This window comes from Gavia stellata, chromosome 1 (assembly GCF_030936135.1).
Source record: "Gavia stellata isolate bGavSte3 chromosome 1, bGavSte3.hap2, whole genome shotgun sequence".
In the NCBI taxonomy this organism is placed as follows: domain Eukaryota; kingdom Metazoa; phylum Chordata; class Aves; order Gaviiformes; family Gaviidae; genus Gavia; species Gavia stellata.
Window position 1 is genome coordinate 80,215,994 of NC_082594.1, and position 17,762 is coordinate 80,233,755.

The following is a 17,762-nucleotide window of genomic DNA, read 5'->3' on the forward strand; positions in this document are numbered from 1 at the left end:
GTTTGTCATTCTAGCATGATGTTTTACTGTTAAAATACTGTTCTGTGAGCAGTGGCAGTGATACTGCTCAAAGGTAGCATCTGTAGTTCTACAAACATCCGTATCAATTTTTTGCAACCATTTGAATACCATTTTTATAATGGCAAAACTGATTTCCACCCTCATGAGTTTGACCTGATCAATGAACGCACCTTTAACATTTAGCACATAAGCCTTTTGCTTAGCTTTTGCTGAATATACACTTAACAATAGAAGTTTAACTAGAAGGGTCTGTTTCTCACTTCTGCAGTTGATTTGCCTACTGAAGGCAAGCTTCCTATTAGCTGTGAGGATCACAGCATTTATATTCAGTGATGTGTATTATTCAGCAAATTCAGTCAACAATTTTTAGTCCACCAAAATCATTCAGTAGGCATGCTTAGAAAGCTTTAAGGGGGGTAGTTGCATGTGCCTGGAAGCTTACTTTAGATAAGAGTAGTTCAAAGCATTTACATCAAAGCCCTAATTTTTTTGCCATTAAAGACTGTGGAGGTGAGTTTGGCAGATGCAAAGTCTTGCATTCAAAGCCAGAGGCAAATGGATATATCTCTAGGCTTGTTCTGTTCATGTTTTTATTAATTGCAAAGAATGTATTGCTTTAGGCTTACTTTGTACTATAGATAGCAGAATCACTTCAGCAGAAGTAAGAATTCTTTAAATCACCCACAGAATTATCTTAGATACAAACATTGAAGAATTTTGTGGTCCCTATTTTGCTATGAAAAAATACTTCCGATTTCTCTTTATTTTTTACAAGAAGAGCCATTCCTTTCACCAATAGAAGACAGTTTGCAACTCTAATGGTACTAATTCTCCAAATTGTTCTGAGATGGATGAAAGAGTTAGGGGAAATGGGAGGAGAAAACTCAGTGGGGATCAAGTGATAAAAACCGATATTTTAGAAGTTCTGTGGCTCTAGACTACAGTGACTCTGTGGATAATTACAAAATTTTTATTCTTGAACCTGACACACCTGCAGTGACCCATGTTGCCCCCATTGACAGTAGCAGACAGTCAGTGTCTCTGTTGGTTCCTCAGCTATGCGTGAGAAGGAACAACAGAAAGAAGGGCATTTTTGTTGATGGTGTTCATTATCTGTGGGAGTTGCAGTGACAAATATAAAGGAACTAAGCAAGTAAGACAGAAGAGCGGTGAAAAATAAACTATACATAAGCTGCCAGTATAACTTTCAGGGTAAAAAATAATCTTCATTCCTTCAGGAGGAAAGGAAAATCATGGATTTAGACAGCCTTATTTTCATGCACTTCTTATACACCATTCCGAGTCACAGCTAGAAAACATCCTAACCATACCAAACTCATTCTGGTAGGGAGGTGACTGTTGAAGACCAAGAGGTAAAGAAAAAGGGAACACACACCAAGGTCATCTTGAGCAGAAAGACCTGTGTGTTTGGGATCCCAGATGATTTTGGTTTCAGCTATGGAGAGTCATGCAGCATGAAACAAACTTCAGAAGAAACTCTTCAAAAGCCCTAGCAGAGTTGGGAAGCTCCTTATCCAACATGTCAAGAGAGTTGATGTGCAATATTTGTGGCGGTAGCAGCCCCTCCAGCTGGAATGAGATCAACATGCAGTGACCTTGAAATGCCTGGAATACTAATGTGGTAATTAACATTAATACTAATGCTACAATTTGCAAGTGAAGTCTGAGGTAGCTGGAGTCATCTGTGATTGCAGAAGCTTTGCTCACTGGGTTTTCACAAAGATTGGGGTGTGGGTGTGTGTAACCAATCAATTTAACAGTCTTAATTAATTATATCCCTACGAAGTGTAGACACTCAGCTAGATACTTTCCCTCCAACTGGAATGGAAAGATCAGAGGGGAGCCAAATTCTTTGGTCTTTCCATAAGCGTTAAATTATCACTGGGGTTCCTCAAATTCCAAGGCCATGTTTGCCCTTACTAAAGATCACTCTGTTTCACACATACAAATAAAGAACTCTCGAAGAACGAAAGCTCTGCCTGTGCTTGGGGCAAAAAAGAAAAGCTTTCTCTTTTGTGATGAGTAAAAGCTCAGAGCAGTGTTTTCAAGCACATAGGACCAAGTTCTCAGTATCATTGTCAACTGCAGAAGGTTACAACAGGAAAGAAGCAGCAACTCAGCAGGATAATGTAAATATATGCTGGGGAAGTAAGGGTAGCACTTAAGAAATGAAGGAAGTTTATGTTTTGGGTTAACGATATTTTCTCTGGAAATTCTTGGGAGGTCTAACTGTATTCTGGGAGATCTTTGGTTTCTCAGGATTGCAAAACTTCTGAATTCTCCCTCGCACACAAAAAAAGTGCCAGTGTTACGTACTATATAGTTGTGCTAAGAAGTGAAGCTCTCTGTAGGAATAACATTTTCACTGCATTCCAGTGAAGCCACTAGTAGATGGTTGGATGGAAAAAAACCTTTCGGGAGGGTCTGCCCAAAAGACAGCATTAGCAACACAGGGATAACAACTGTCAAAGTTGTGCATTTGCTTCACCCATGCGTGTGTGCATACTGATGGAGTAATTTGAGTATGTTTTTAAAGGCATGATCACTGCTTGGTTGGTTTAATAATCAAGGATTTGAAAAAAGGAGTTTTTCTACAGTAGGGATTAAATTATCTGTCTTTATGGTTTGTGTTTCTTTTTGCCCCCTTCACCCTTTCTTCTTATTACCTGGCTCCTTACTCCCTCCCTTCTCAATATCCTATTTACCCACTGCTGTTTAAATCGCCCACCTCCTCAGCCCTGCTTTTGGTGCTGTTCTGCTCCCATCTTTCACCACACTTTGTTTGTTATAAATAAGATGTGATCATAGTTGCACACCTGCTGTTCTTATTTCATGATAGCATCAGAACACTACTTTCCCAGCAACGTGAGACCGACAGCAGTCAGAGCTTTTTGTTGGATTTTTTTTTTTTTTGCACATCTTTTTGAATATTTGGCATTAAGTGAAAAGCAGTATTTTCCTTTCACATTACTGCTGTTTTGAACAAGGCAGGTTTCAATTTCTTTGAAGATAAGAGAACAAAAAATCTATTCTTTGGACACGTCTTTGCTATTTTGCTGTATAATGACAATATTGACTCTTCGCCTCATGCCATTAAATCACCTACCTCAAGGCCAGGGAAATAAAGATGCTTAATTTCTCTCACTTAACCTGGACATTTATTTTAAAATCGCGTATGTCGTGTGTTATGGGAGAAGACTGTCTCATAGGTAAAGCATATACATCATGACCATGTCCATTTCAGATTATCTAAAATGTACATCCCTGCTTGTTCTACCTTTACCTCTCCTTTCAGTAAGTTATTTCAGAGTTGCTTCCTCTAGTTCCTAACCATTGGAAGTTAATACTTTTTTTTGCTTTCAGTTTTGTTTGCTCAGCATTACCCTGACTTGTGCCTTGAACATACCCCATCACCATCCCCTTCAAACTGTTTGCGCTGTTAACAGTGCCAGCTCTCTATTTGTTGCCTTTTTTCAGCCCTTTTTTCCAACTCTTGTCATGTGTTTGCTGTTGCCATCTGCTTGCTGCACATTTACATCTCACTTAAAAACCTGTCTATGTTCACGTGGGTTGCAGATGGAGAACTCTTTTTGTTGATTTGTTCACAAGTTAATTTAGTATCAAAGAAAAAGAAAAAACTTACCTGAAGTGATTACTTTCTCTCAGTCTCCATTTTACAGGGTGGGAAATGTAAATTAGTCTTGTGTAAAAATGTAGAATCAAGTATAGTGTTGGTGCTAAACAACTTTTTCATATGTATTTATTAACTGACACAGAGAAATATATTTAGGAGCAACAGCTATAAAAAGTTTTCACAGTTCCTTACTTTGCTTTGAATTAGGCTTTCAAGTTATCAGTTGCAGTATCTGAGTTAGAAGGTAATCTCTTGCAGCTTTGGGATAAATGTATAATGCTAAGATTACATGGAATGCTATTACTATTTGCATATCCCTCAAATCAATTAAATAAATGAAGCCAATAAAGCTACAAGCCAAATAAAGCATTATTATCACAGCAGATTTTAGTCATGATTATGTACATAGAACTCTGAAATAGCACTGCTTAGAATCTCTGACTTCATCCAATTGCCTTTGAATTTACATTAGTAAAACTCAAGCTGGAAATTCATTAATTCTCTTTGCAAAGAGACTTCTATAGTAACTTGACAAATATGAGTGTTGCTTATAATCATTTTATCAATGGAAATTAATTCTACTGTGTATTTGGTAGATGTATTAGAATATTAGATATCTTAGAATATGTGGAGTCTTCAATACTGAGAGTATTTTCTGTTATTATTGACGTCTTGTAATGCTACATGTGCACAAATTTTATATGAAGAATTTGAACTCTATGTGATCATACTTTCACAATATGTATATTATAAATGAATATACATGTTCAAGTCCAGTATTGTGAGTTTTTCCTTATTTTGACCTTTACTGAGGAGTTTAACTTTTTTTTTTTTTTTAAGATGAAAATGCAGGTGTTACCTCTTGGGTCCCACTCAGGGAACAGTCAGTTTATGCCAAGAATCTGTAATGTGGAAATAATTCAGACTTCTGCAAAAATATACACAAGAAGTTGATTCTTTTGCACCATGTGTACATTGACTATGAAGAAAAATGGGGAAATTCTGAATTATTATTTTTGTTCTAACCATCTGTCAGCAGCTTTCACCCTTTTTTTTCCCTTTGACCTACCTAGTTATCTGTATGCTCTAATGAAACTGAGCTACTCTGGGACACTGAGAGAACTGAAATGAAAGAAGAACATGAGGTAGTCAAAGGTTCTTGTTTAATGAACCTTTATTAACTCCTACACATTCCTTCTCATTATGTTGATTTGAGTCTTAGAAAAGATTTTAAAAATATATTCAGAGAAACTGCCTGCTGTGGAAAAGTTTGGTTTGAGAGGAATGTGGTGGTATGCCAGCTCTTTCAGCATGGAAAGATAAAAACTAAGAATGCTTACCAATTAAGGCAATGTAATTCAGCAAGCCAGAGCCAACTGCAAAATAGCCCTGCTAAGACCGAGATGATATAACTGCAGCATAACAGTGCAATCCTAGTAAGGATTTGTGAGAGTCAGTTCCTGTAAGAGAACCTTACAATAAAATTAATTTGTGGCTGAAGACCTTCACCAAGCAAAGTAACGCCGAGGAGGAAAAGAACTGCCCCATTGTTTATGGTGTGACTAGATAGCATAAACCTGTAGAGACTAAATAAACCATTATTAAAGTCACTATTGAGCAAGGAGATAATGGAGTATTGCAAAAATACACTTTAATTGGTAGCACCTTAAAGTCAAAATAGCTTTGTTGATTTATGGTAGCTGAGAATGTAGCCTTTTATCTTCAATGAACTCCAACTCAAGGAGCTTTGAATCATATAGGACTGAAGTAGTATTACTTCCCTCAAAACAGTTTCTCAGTATGTGGATGTTGCTACAGGGTGAATTTATTGATTGCATCTTTGATGCTACTGACCAAAAGGAAACTGCACTGTATTTGCTCAGATTGCAAGCTCAACTTTCAGGATTTCAACTTCAGAGCTCCTGCCTTGTGGAATGAAAGAAAAACTTACTAATTTGCTCTTGACCTTGAGGGATAACTGTCATGAAAGACATTGTCCCCCATTAAGTAGCTTAATATTTCTCTTGCTTTTCTTATTTGTAACAAGAATACAAACTCTTCCCTGACCAGGTTGTGGCAGGAAGGATGTGCCTTTTTCTACCTTTAGCAGTCAGTCTAGCTATAGTTTTAGGTGTTCGGTCCAGGTATACTTGCATTCCTCTTTGGTTGTACAGAAACAAACCAGTTTGTGCAAATCTCTGATATAAAATATGCTGTTATCTTAATAACATGACTGTAGGTGAAACTGATTATTGAGCATTATTAAAAGAAGGACTTAGTCTACGCAGATTCTGAGATGCTGTAGTAGCTGTGAGGAGATTACTAAAACCATCTGCATACCAGACGTTGGACATGGAGCAGCAGAACTGACAGAGTTGCAATTATCTGTGACATTATGCAAAAGTTAAATCAGGACTTAAGTCAAAATTTTGCAGACTAGCCGCATGTCAATTAAAGATCTGAATCAACATGCTGCCCTCATTTTTACTTTCTTGTTTCAAACACAATTATACAACATAAAAAGCTAGTCAGTCCAGCATCCTCAAACATGCCACGTTCTCTCTGTATTGATTTTCTAGCAGTTGCCTGTTCAGAGAAAGCAGTTTAGGATTGTACGTTTACTACATACACTTAAAATTTTGTCAGCACATCTACTTCTTTCTCCTCCTGAAGGTACGCAACTGGATGGTAGCATTTGTGGGAGGACACCAGCTGTAGTGTATCCATAATAGTAGTATTGGGACATTGGAAGGGGAGGCAGCAAGCAGAAGAGAGAGAAAAGAAGACCAGAAGGGAATAATTATCTTGCAATATAGATGTCTTGTCCTAGCAGCAGGCTTTAATTACCTTATTAAACTAACTAAATTTGGTGGGTTTTTAAAAATATCCAATAAAGTCAGAAATTCTAGAGTACAAGGTGAGTATTTTTCTTTTGAAATTCTCTGTCTTTACTTATTTTCTACCAAAGAAACACCTAGAAGCCTGAGGATATATTAATATATGCATTATAGGATATTATGTAAATCTCTAGCCAGAAGAATTCATTACCTAAATAGATAACAAAGAAATTGCTGTTATCTATGTTTCACTAGGACAAAAAACAGGAAACAGCAAAATTCAGTGATTTGCCAAAGGTTATACAGCAAATTGTGATGCTTTGAATTCAGTCACAATTCTTCTGTCTTCTAGTCCTGAGAAAGAGGTTAGCCTTCCATGCTGACAGGATGAGTGTCTAGCAGCATTTCTATTTAGACCTGTGCAATAAGACTGTACTGAACTATGTCAGGACTCGAACTCCTTTGACTATACCCACTTCCATGGGTAAACCCCGAAAGACAATGGAACACACAGCCACTTGGTCATTCCTTTTTCCACACACAGTGAACAGCATTAAGGCAATGTCATATGCAGAGCTGACAGAAATAAATTTCACAAAAGTGTTGAATTATTTAGTAACAGCAGAAACTTCTAGTCAATACTGATGTTTACTCAAGTGGCAATATTTCTAGGTGATGAATAATTGCAGACATACAACCAATGCATATATACCTTTCGTATATACCTTTGACTTTCTATGTGCTTTTTGTCTATTTAGCCAATATTTATTCTTCCTCTATTGTATTTGTCTATTAAAAGATAGCAAAACGAAAGCAGTCTAATATTTTTTTTCAAAGCTTTACTTATTTTCTTAGCAATTTCAAGACTTTTTTTTATCTAAAGCAAATGTTAATATATGACCTTCTACAATGGCAGTTTTACATGCTGAGGTGACAGATTTTAAAATATATCTGGTAACTTTCATCTCTCAGTCATAAGCGTGCTTCAAAAACAGTGAGAATATGCTATGACCAGCTTTGATGACATTCCTGGAAGAGTATGGTATAGCTCAGAGTTGACAAAGGGCAGCAGAACAGAACTGTCATTGAACCATTTTCTAATTACCCAAAAGTTTACTGACAATTTTGGCCACAAGTCCAAGTAAATCACATTACATATTTGCACCAGCTGCATGGGTTTAGTGCTGCAATTTTTATCTCACGAACTAAAAACATTCCCGAAAGTACTCTTGAACTAGTGGAGAATTCAGCTGCAGTAAAATGTCTGATTCTGTTAAATTAACAGGGAACACACCATGTTTACATTCCATGTTTTCATTTGAATGGAAGAATTTCTGTAGAAATAGCTAGTTATTTTTCTTGCATTCTAAAATTGGAAATGATATAGAAAAGCACTGGTAGGTTGTGCATGACTGGAAAACTCAGTGCTTGTGCTGAGGCTGTAGGAAGGGCGACATCCTGTAGTGTTTTCTTGGTCCTGCCCTCCAGAGGGGAGACTGGGAACATTTTCATAGCGTTCTGCAGTCCCCCTCTACTCTGCAGGTCTAGGCTGCCTTCTGTAATCCAAGGCTGCAGAGGCAGGAGGAAGGACGTCGTGGTTTAAGCCCAGCCGGACTAATCACCACACAGCTGCTCACTCACTCCCCTTCCTCAGCTGGACAGGAGAGAGAAAATATGAGGAAAAGGCTCGTAGGTCGAGATAAGGACATAGGGAGATCACTCACCAATTACCATCATGGGCAAAACAGACTTAACTTGGGGAAATTAGTTTAATTTATTACCAATCAAAATCAGAGTAGGATAATGAGAAGTAAAACCAAATCTTAAAAAACCAACACCTTCCCCCCACCCCTCCCTTCTTCCCGGGCTCAACTTCACTCCCGATTTTCTACCTCTCCCCCCGAGCGGCGCAGGGGGACGGGGAATGGGGGTTGCGGTCAGTTCATCACACGTTGTTTCTGCCGCTCCTTCCTCCTCACACTCTTCCCCTGCTCCAGCGTGGGGTCCCTCCCACAGGAGACAGTTCTCCACGAACTTCTCCAACGTGGGTTCTTCCCACGGGCTGCAGTTCTTCACGAACTGCTCCAGCATGGGTCCGTTCCACGGGGTGCAGTCCTTCAGGAACAGACTGCTCCAGCCTGGGTCCCCCTCGGGATCGCAAGTCCTGCCAGCAAACCTGCTCCAGCGTGGGCTCCTCTCTCCACGGCTCCACAGGTTCTGCCAGGAGCCTGCTCCAGCATGGGCTTCCCACAGGATCACAGCCTCCTTCAGGCATCCACCTGCTCCAGCGTGGGGTCCTCCACGGGCTGCAGGTGGATATCTGCTCCACCGTGGACCTCCATGGGCTGCAGGGGGACAACCTGCTTCACCATGGTCTTCGCCACGGGCTGCAGGGGAATCTCTGCTCCGGCGCCTGGAGCCTCTCCTCTCCCTCCTTCTTCACTGACCTTGGTGTCTGCAGAGTTGTTTCTCTCACATATTCTCACTCCTCTCTTCTCCGGCTGCCGCTTCCCGGTTTTTCCCCCCTTCTTAAATATGTTATCACAGAGGCGCTACCACTGTTGCTGATTAGCTCAGCCTTAGCCAGTGGCAGATCCGTCTTGGAGTCGGCTGGCATTGGCTCTATCAGATATAGGAGAAGCTTCTAGCAGCTTCTCGCAGAAGCCACCCCTGTAGCCCCCCCTACTACCAAAGCGCTGCCACGCAAACCCAATACAAAGGACCAAATGATATCTTTAAACTCCAGATGTAAAGAGCAGTCAAAAAAATCCATCAATTTAGACATAAATGAGATGTAATTCGTAATGTGATTGAAATAACAGTGAAACGATCTATGTTGGGGTTTTTTTTTGGTTTGGTTTGGTTTCTTTTTTGGTTTTTTTTTTTTTCCTCCACAGTAGATGTATATTCTGGAACAAGAAACCCTACCTAGTTAAAATATAAGAAAAATATGTTTCTTTTTCTTCACGTTCAGATGACAACTAAAGAGTTTCTTTTCAATAAGATTCTTATAAATGATAGAAGTATCTGTCACTGTGCTGTTATTTGGAGCTTTGGTTCAGTGGCCATTAATCTATACTAACTTTACTAGTGATTTTTTAAATAGGATTTATTAATTTATTAATAAGATTACTCATGGACATAAGAAATACGCCTAGTGTTATGTTTACATATGTAAAAATGATCTTTGGGACTTATGAGAAATGCCAAACAAGCTTTTAGTCTTGTACTATTGCACATGTATAACACCAACACATTAATAATGCAGACAAAACTCAATTTAAAAAAGCTACCATACTTATGGCAGTTTCTTCTTAAGATCTCCATTTCATACTACGCACCCTTTTTACATAAGCACTCCATATTCTCTGAAGTCAAAGGAACTGCTCTCATAAGTAATGCAATACTATTAGCCCTTTTCAATTTTAACAGCAGCCTTCTTTTAGAAAAAAGACTCTTTATAAAAGCAATTAGAAACATTCCTGTATTAGCAACACGGTATTGTCTGAATTGCATACCTCTTCACATATTTTTTGGAGAAGTATAATAGTGTATCCAGAGCTGGGAGTTCAAGTTCTATACAGAATAAAAATATAAGCAACTCATGTTGGAAATCAGTAGTTTTCTATTTAACCAATAACAGCTCAAAGGCTGTCACAGATAAGTAAAAGCCTCTAAAAATCTAATAAACCTCTGAAAAAATCAGTCTAGGAACAATTCTTATTTAAAGTGTTTTGCATGATGGCATTACAGGGCATTGTACATAAGATGGGAGACTGTCTGCACCCCCATTCCTTGACATGAATTCTGCCATCACCACTTTGGCAACTAGCTGGCAGGAGAGAGAGCTTTCTTTGGAATCTCGTTCTTTTACCAGTATAACCAACAGCAATATGCATCCTTGAGCTCAGAGTACCTGGTGGCACTTCTTGGGGATTTTCTCACTGTCCACTCAGGTTGTGCTGCACCTACCCAGATATCCAGCTCTCATGAAGACAGGGAACGAAGTAAGAACCTGGTCCTCATATAGTCAAAGCTGGCTAAGACCTTTAAACATCCACATGCCTGAAAGCAAAATGAATTGTGCTTAGGACAGAAGTTTATTTCAATGGCTTTTAAGCCCTGGAAACCACACAAATCTCTTCAGGCAAGGTTCTCTGGTACTTTATTGTCCTCACTAATACAAAATATTTTCCAAATACTTAAATTTGAGTCCATTAAATATACATCATCCTGCTTCTCACTGCAGTACATTTCTAAATAGCTGGAAATAAATAATGCTTCTTTGCTCCTTCTGTTCTCTAAATTACCATACTCCAGAAGTCCTTCATTTTTTTAATCATGTTCTCTGAACTCTGATCATTCTCTTTGCTCTTTAATTTTTCCACAGCCTTTCTTAAAGTGAGTTTCATTCTTGGAGTAATACTCCCGCAGAAGCCATAGTACTGCCATGTAGAAGGAAAAAATATTTTAATGTTGAATGCCACATTCCTGTCTAAATAATTCAGTATCGTTTGCTTTATTTTCTTTTGCAACAATACAATATTTTTGGCTTATGGACAATTTTTCATCAACCTATGAATTCTTGTCTATTAGATGACTACTTAGCCAATTGTTCCGCAACATAGTGTCCAGCAGATTATTCTAGCTCTAGCAAAATACTTTTTTGCTTATCCCTATTATAGATAGCCTTTTAAAATAGACCATACCATTAACGTGAGATTACTTCAAATTCTAATCTTTCTTTAAGAGGTACTTCCTTTATCAAGTCTGCAAATTTAATAAGAATACACCCTATTTCATCCTCTAAAATGTCCATGAAAACAGTACATAATCCTGGACAGAGCAGGAATCCCTGTAGTACATTAGTGGATAAATTCTTCAAAATTGACATGTACCATTAGCAATTACTCTTTAAACATTTTTTTTTTTTTTTGAAACAAAGTTTCCATATACTCTGATATTTTTATTTGAATAACATTTTTCTAATTTGATCTTATGAGTAGGGGACAAAGTCAAAAGCTCTGCTAAAATCAAGATATGCAGAAATGTTCTTTACTACCTTCAAGACTTGTTGCTATGTCATACGAAGAAATTATGTTACTGTTACGGTTTGCCCTTTACAAATTCATGTTGGACATTATTTGGTTGCCGATATTATCTTCTAAGTTCTTACAGGTTGTGCCTTGTTATTCCTTTCCATCCTTTGCTAGGTGTACTTCCTTTATATTTTTGCTTTCGATGTTTGTTCTAACATCCATCTTTACTGACCTGCCCACAGGCAGTATATGTTCTGATATATGACATCAATACCTTGCAAGTTAGTCAAGGCGCAAGTGCAGCTTGGTATTGTTTCTCTAAGAGACTCCAGCTTATCTATAACATCCTCTTCTGCAGGATTTTGCCTCCTGAGTTTATTAGTTGGTAACACCAACATGTTCCATAAACTTTCTGGACTGCCTGGACGGGATTCATATCATCCTACTTTAAGTATCTTCTGCATAGATATCTGTATCTTAGGTTTCCATTCAAACTTCTTTTTCACAATGTAAAAAAAAATAGACCTTTTTAATGCACAGTTACTCAGATCTCAGCACCTTTTATGTGCCTCTACTGACTAGAGAGTAACCAGCACACATACAGATGTCCTTTCTGTAAAATTCTGCCCTTAGTCAGGTGAGTTCCTACCTCCACGTCTTGCTGTATTCTTTCCATAGATTATGGTTGAGTAGCAACTAGTAACTACTAAGTAATTACAGTATTACTATCAAGTCCTACGCTTGGATTATTCTGATTTTAATCTCCGGGACCATCACCATGATAGCGTCCATCTTCTTTCTCCTTTAATTCCAAGCAGTATAAAGAGGGTTCTGACCACCTACAGGAAATTTATGCTTCTCTGTAATCTGGATCTCAGAGCATATGTAAGCACCTTTCACATTTAAGAATATTTTCTTGACTTCTTCATTAGCCTCCTGCTTGCCTTTTCTGAGCGAGTGATACCCTTCAATACTAATGCTATGACGCATGTGAATCATCCAACAAGTTTTTAGTCAACCAATTGTCATTTACAGCAAAATGTTGGCCATGTAATAAAACCTCCAGTTCCTCCTACTTAATCCCTACATTATTATAATATGTTTGGTGGACAGACCCACCATTCTCCTTTTTGTCTCTCCTCTGACCTTACAGTAAGCACTTCTTTTCTTGCCAATATTTAGACTTTTGTTAAAGGCAGAATAGTGCATACTAATCTGCTGGGTTTTGTGAACCTGTCTCAATAAATCAGTAAATTGGTGTGAGAGAGAGGTACAGTTTGTCCTTGTGCTATGGGGTTGATGGAACACTATTCCATGGTCAAGGCAGCTGACGTTCTGCTGGCAGCACCATCTGCTCATTCACATATTTATCTGCATGTCACATCTGTCCCTAAGCCTTGACCTTTGATGAGCAGAATTGACAGAAAAGCCACCTGAGCTCTTGACCCCTTCACCTCCCCATTCCCAGAGGCTTACAGTAGCTTTTAATCTGTGTAAACTCATTCCCAGTAGTGTTATTAACACCCACATGGAACATAAGCATGGGGTAGTGTTCAGTGGGTCAGAGGAGCCTTGGCAACATTTCAGTAACACCAAGGATTTGGGTTCCTTGGAGGCAGCATGCCTCACAGAATGTCAAGCCTTGTCAACAGATGGGTCCCACTGTCACCCTCATCACCACTGTCATTAACAAATCTTATAATCTCATCACAAAAGTGGTGTTACTTGGTGTTTTTCATGCAACCTAATCCTTTAAATTCTTAACTTCATAAGAATTTCACATTCTTCTCTTCCAGCCTCCCCCCACCCTGTTACTGTTACTCTTGTAAAATTATAACTTTTCTGTTTACACAGGAAAGCTCAGAAACATAAGTCCTGAGTGGCAAAAAAAAAAAAAAGAATGTAAATTAAAATGAAACAAAATGAAAGAAAACCAGATACTTTTTCTCTTTAGAGACGCCTATGATTTTTCAAGCACATACGAGTTTGGTAATTCCAGAGATTATTTTGCCAACCACAATTAAAAGTACAGTAGAAAAAAAGAACACAAACTCATCCATCTTTAGGGGTAAGTGCTTGAAGAGAAGATAAATGTCTTTAGTAATAAGCTTTTGCCTTAGCTAAACCTCTGACTGCATTCTTGAAATACTTCCTAAAATATACTTTTGTAAACAGTGCATGTTTACCGTGGAATGAATCTATACACAGAGAGTGCAGTGCCATAGACAAAGTCACACTTCTGAAACATTTTAAGGGACACCTGATATAGTATCAAATCAATCTTTTTGTGACATAATGATTAGCTGCTGTGAGCATGCATCCTTCCCTTTCTTTAAATTTATAACAAGAAAGCAAGTGAGGATAAGAAAATTTTAGGGAAAACCTCTGAAATGAAGCCAAAAGTATAAACATTTTATGGTGCAAATAGTGACCCATTATGGAAAAAAAAATTGCTCATCATTATAAACATTTACTTTTTTTGTCGTTTTTAGACCCTTTATGGGAGAAATAGACTCATTTTGAAGAAGACTAAATAAGAAAGACAATCAGCTGCAATCTAGCCTTTTAAAAGATTTTTCATAGCTCACTTATTCAATCACCTGGGAGGAAAGAACAGGACACTAAATATTGGAAAAAGGAAACTTCTCACAAATCTGTGAAGCACAAAGCATCTCGTAATGTATGCAATGAGGAATGCAACAATATTTCTAGATCATCTCTATAAAAAGTAATGGTGATGTTATTCTTTAAAAAAAAGTAAGCAATCTAAAATGTATATTATGCCCAAACAGGCAAGTCTTTTGCCACAAAACAGTCAGTGATCAAGAGAAGGTAAAAACTTTGTAAAGTTGACATATAAACAAGAAGTGCAATTTTGAGACTGAGGAACACATAATAGAGTGTTTAGTAATTGAAATTTTAAAAACATCTTGCAGCTAACAATTGAATTTCTTCTTAAAGGAATGATGGAGAAGCATCACTGTCCAACTCAGGCAAAATTCAAGATATCCAATGAAAAAGTAGGGGGACAGTGGTCAAGAACAAACAAAGGCAAAATCCCCCGAGAAACAAGGAAGCCCATAAAAATGCTTTTTAGAAGAGTGGATTTCCCATGGCAAAATTATGGCTGTTAGGGACAAGGCAGAACACAGCAGAGAGGAGAGAGGGTCAGGCAAGAGGAGTATCCAGGATGTGTAAAGGAAAAGTCAGAAGGATTATCTGTCAAAAAGAAAGAATTAAAGAAATCACCTAATCAAGGGTAAGAGCTTCATGTAACCTAGGATCTGTTTTCAAAGTCAACAATGATGAGCAGGTTGGGTTTGCTAATCTCAAAGCTGGCAGTACTGCTATTAAATTTAAAATGGATTTAAGGGCAGAGGTGACTGTGATTTGTAAAGAGACTTTACAAGAGATGATCCCTGGAACCAGATGGAGCAGTTGTGGGTAGTGCTGAGTAGCCCTGGGGACATAGAAGTTGCCTTGTTTAGTGCAAAGTCTACCTTAGCGGCACAGGGAAGGGCTGTGAGTTTGACAAACTCAGCATTAATGGGATTCCAAACACTAAAATGCCTAACTAAATCACAGTCATTGAGAAGGAGATTAAAAGCAATTGGAAGAAGCTTGGTGTAAATTTGGCAATAATAACTTAAAATCAGTGTAGAATTTACTGAAACAAGAGACCTTATTTCATGCCTTTTTCTTATGCATTTTTGCCATTCTTGCTGCTCATACAGCAGGAAGAGTAAAGAACATGGCAAAAACCAAAGTAGCAGTCATTATTAAACTGATAGTGTGGTGTGTCCTTACAGTGTTGATGCTAGTCATTGCTTAGCTAAACCATACATACATTTTTTAATGACATCGACATGTCTTAAGAGTAATACAATTTTAATAACTAAATGCAGTATTCCAAGATGTCCAGCCTCACTGGAATGCTGCAACTAAAGGCTTCCCAATATTGCACAGGCTTTTTTGATTCCCATGACACATTAGAAATATATTTCGCAGATTGATGCTATAGAATTTGCAGAAATGTTCTCTCCAACAGTTTCTGGCTGATTTAGTCACTTCATTTTTTATATCTTTCTATCATTTCTAAGAAAGTCTAGGTGATATTTAAGAGAAAAATAAGAATTTTTGAATCACATTTATTAATTTTTTTTCACTCTTCACCTCATTAAAAACTTTCTTGTTCCCCTCTCAAGTCCTTTTTTTGATGGTTTTCTTCCCACAGTGGCTTATCAAATTATCTTTTTTCAAGCTATGGCTCTGTTCATTTAAGGGGAAGCTAAGTATTCTCCTACCATGGGAAAGTTTACTAGGACAATGATAGCAGCCTGCCAGAGACCAGAAGAAGCTTTCTTTTTTGTTTTTACAGTGTGCTGGCTCCATGGCAGTGAGATAGCTATTGAATTTGCTGGCAGACTAACTATACCTGGAGCCGCCCAGCAGCCAAGATGCAAGCAAAGAGATGTGCAGGGAGACCAGTATTCACATCTGGTCTCCTTCTGTTTCTGGCACCAAACCTCTGGTGGGCTATACTTGCTGATCTTTATCCTCTCCTTCACAAGTCCGTAAGAAATTCCGTAAGTTTTATTTTCTTATCTGTGGCTGTGGGTTCATTTAAAGAGTGACCCTTTTTCTTGTTTCTGAGTCATCATGAACTATCTAAGGAGGAAGAGAAACATATACCTGATCTATAAGTATTTCATTATTTCCACATTCAAGATGATTGTAACATATGCTTTGCAATGCCTGGAAATGGCTTTCTTTCAATTGTAAGGCAGCAAGTCATGCATTTAGACTTGTCTTTTCGAATGTAAAGGAAACCTATTGATTTCAGAAGTCTAAGCTTCAGAATATTTCACAGTAACTGTTGCTAAAGCCTCATTATAAGTTGCTAAAAACCGGAGCAACACCCCTTTCTTTCATCTGAAGCTAACTGGTTCAACAGGCAAAACTGGAAACTGATGATTATGCAGAAATGCTTTGCCTGTATCACAGTTTCCCCATAGTGAGGACAGTTGAGGAATTAGCATAAATTCTCTAGGTCTTTTCATTGGCTGTCTTCTCTTGTGTGCAAATTGCCTCTTATTTTTAATGTTTGACCCTCACTTTTCTGTCTATAGCAGGACTTCTACAGAGAGATAAAAACTTTTGCTTGAAACCTAATGCCTTGCCAGAAGGACTAGGCGTGTGAGGCTCTGGATTTCAACTGTGGTGTGTAATGAGTCTCCAGGTGGGCTGAAACCCTGCCTTTAGGAGGAATGTTTTCTTTCAGCTGACACCCAGTTGCAGCTCCTGCTTGTGGAAGCTCAGGACCTCATTACTGTAGGTGCTCTCATAGTACATAAAAGCAGAGCCCACTCATTTTCAGTCACTGCTGAAACAACACAAGCAGAATCCTCCTTCTGGTTTCCTTCTTGGAAGCTCCCTTCCTCCACCCAGCTCAAGAGCTACAGCCTCTTTGCATGCAGTGCCAGGGTTTACTCTTTCTAGCTTGTAGGGTCTTGATTTACTCAGCTTATGATCCAACACGTTCCCTCTCCTTTCAGCAACAGTGTTTGACAGCGATGAAACTCACGCAACTGTCCCTCTGACACTAGATGATATTTGGGTGACCAACTGAGATGGGGTAGACCACAAACCCATGGATGTGAGGACCACCTGCAGGGGAAGGCTTGCTTAGGACAGGTCAGTGTGAATTTTCCTGAGCGCATGGCAACCCAAGGGAAAAAAGGAAGAGAGGGACAGCAATTCATATGTTCAGCACAGAGGTGAAACAGTAAGGCTAGTGGAGCCCAGGGATGTGCTCCCACAAGGGTCCAAATCCCACATCTCAAAGTTTTGCTCAAACACTCTCCAACTTGGAGAAGCTGAGCTTCCTACACAGTTAGTGCCAGCAGTAGACACAAAAACCTGTCAGAGCAGCAGGCAGTGTCAGTCCCAGCTATAACCCCAGCCATGGTGATACTTTGCACTGAGGTCCCAGAGTTTCAGATCTGCATCTGCAGATGTCTGGGCTAACAGCAAATCAAGGTATTCCTATGAGTCTTCTTCAAACCAAAGTTCCATGGAAGTAGGTCTATGTGGATTCCAGCACAACGGTCTTTGTGCCAGTCGGCTTTGCATCTTGTCCACCCTTCCCACCCTCACCTAGTCCCCTCAGAAAGGGGTGAAGGTGTGAGGTGCTCCTCTCTCCCCTTGCTG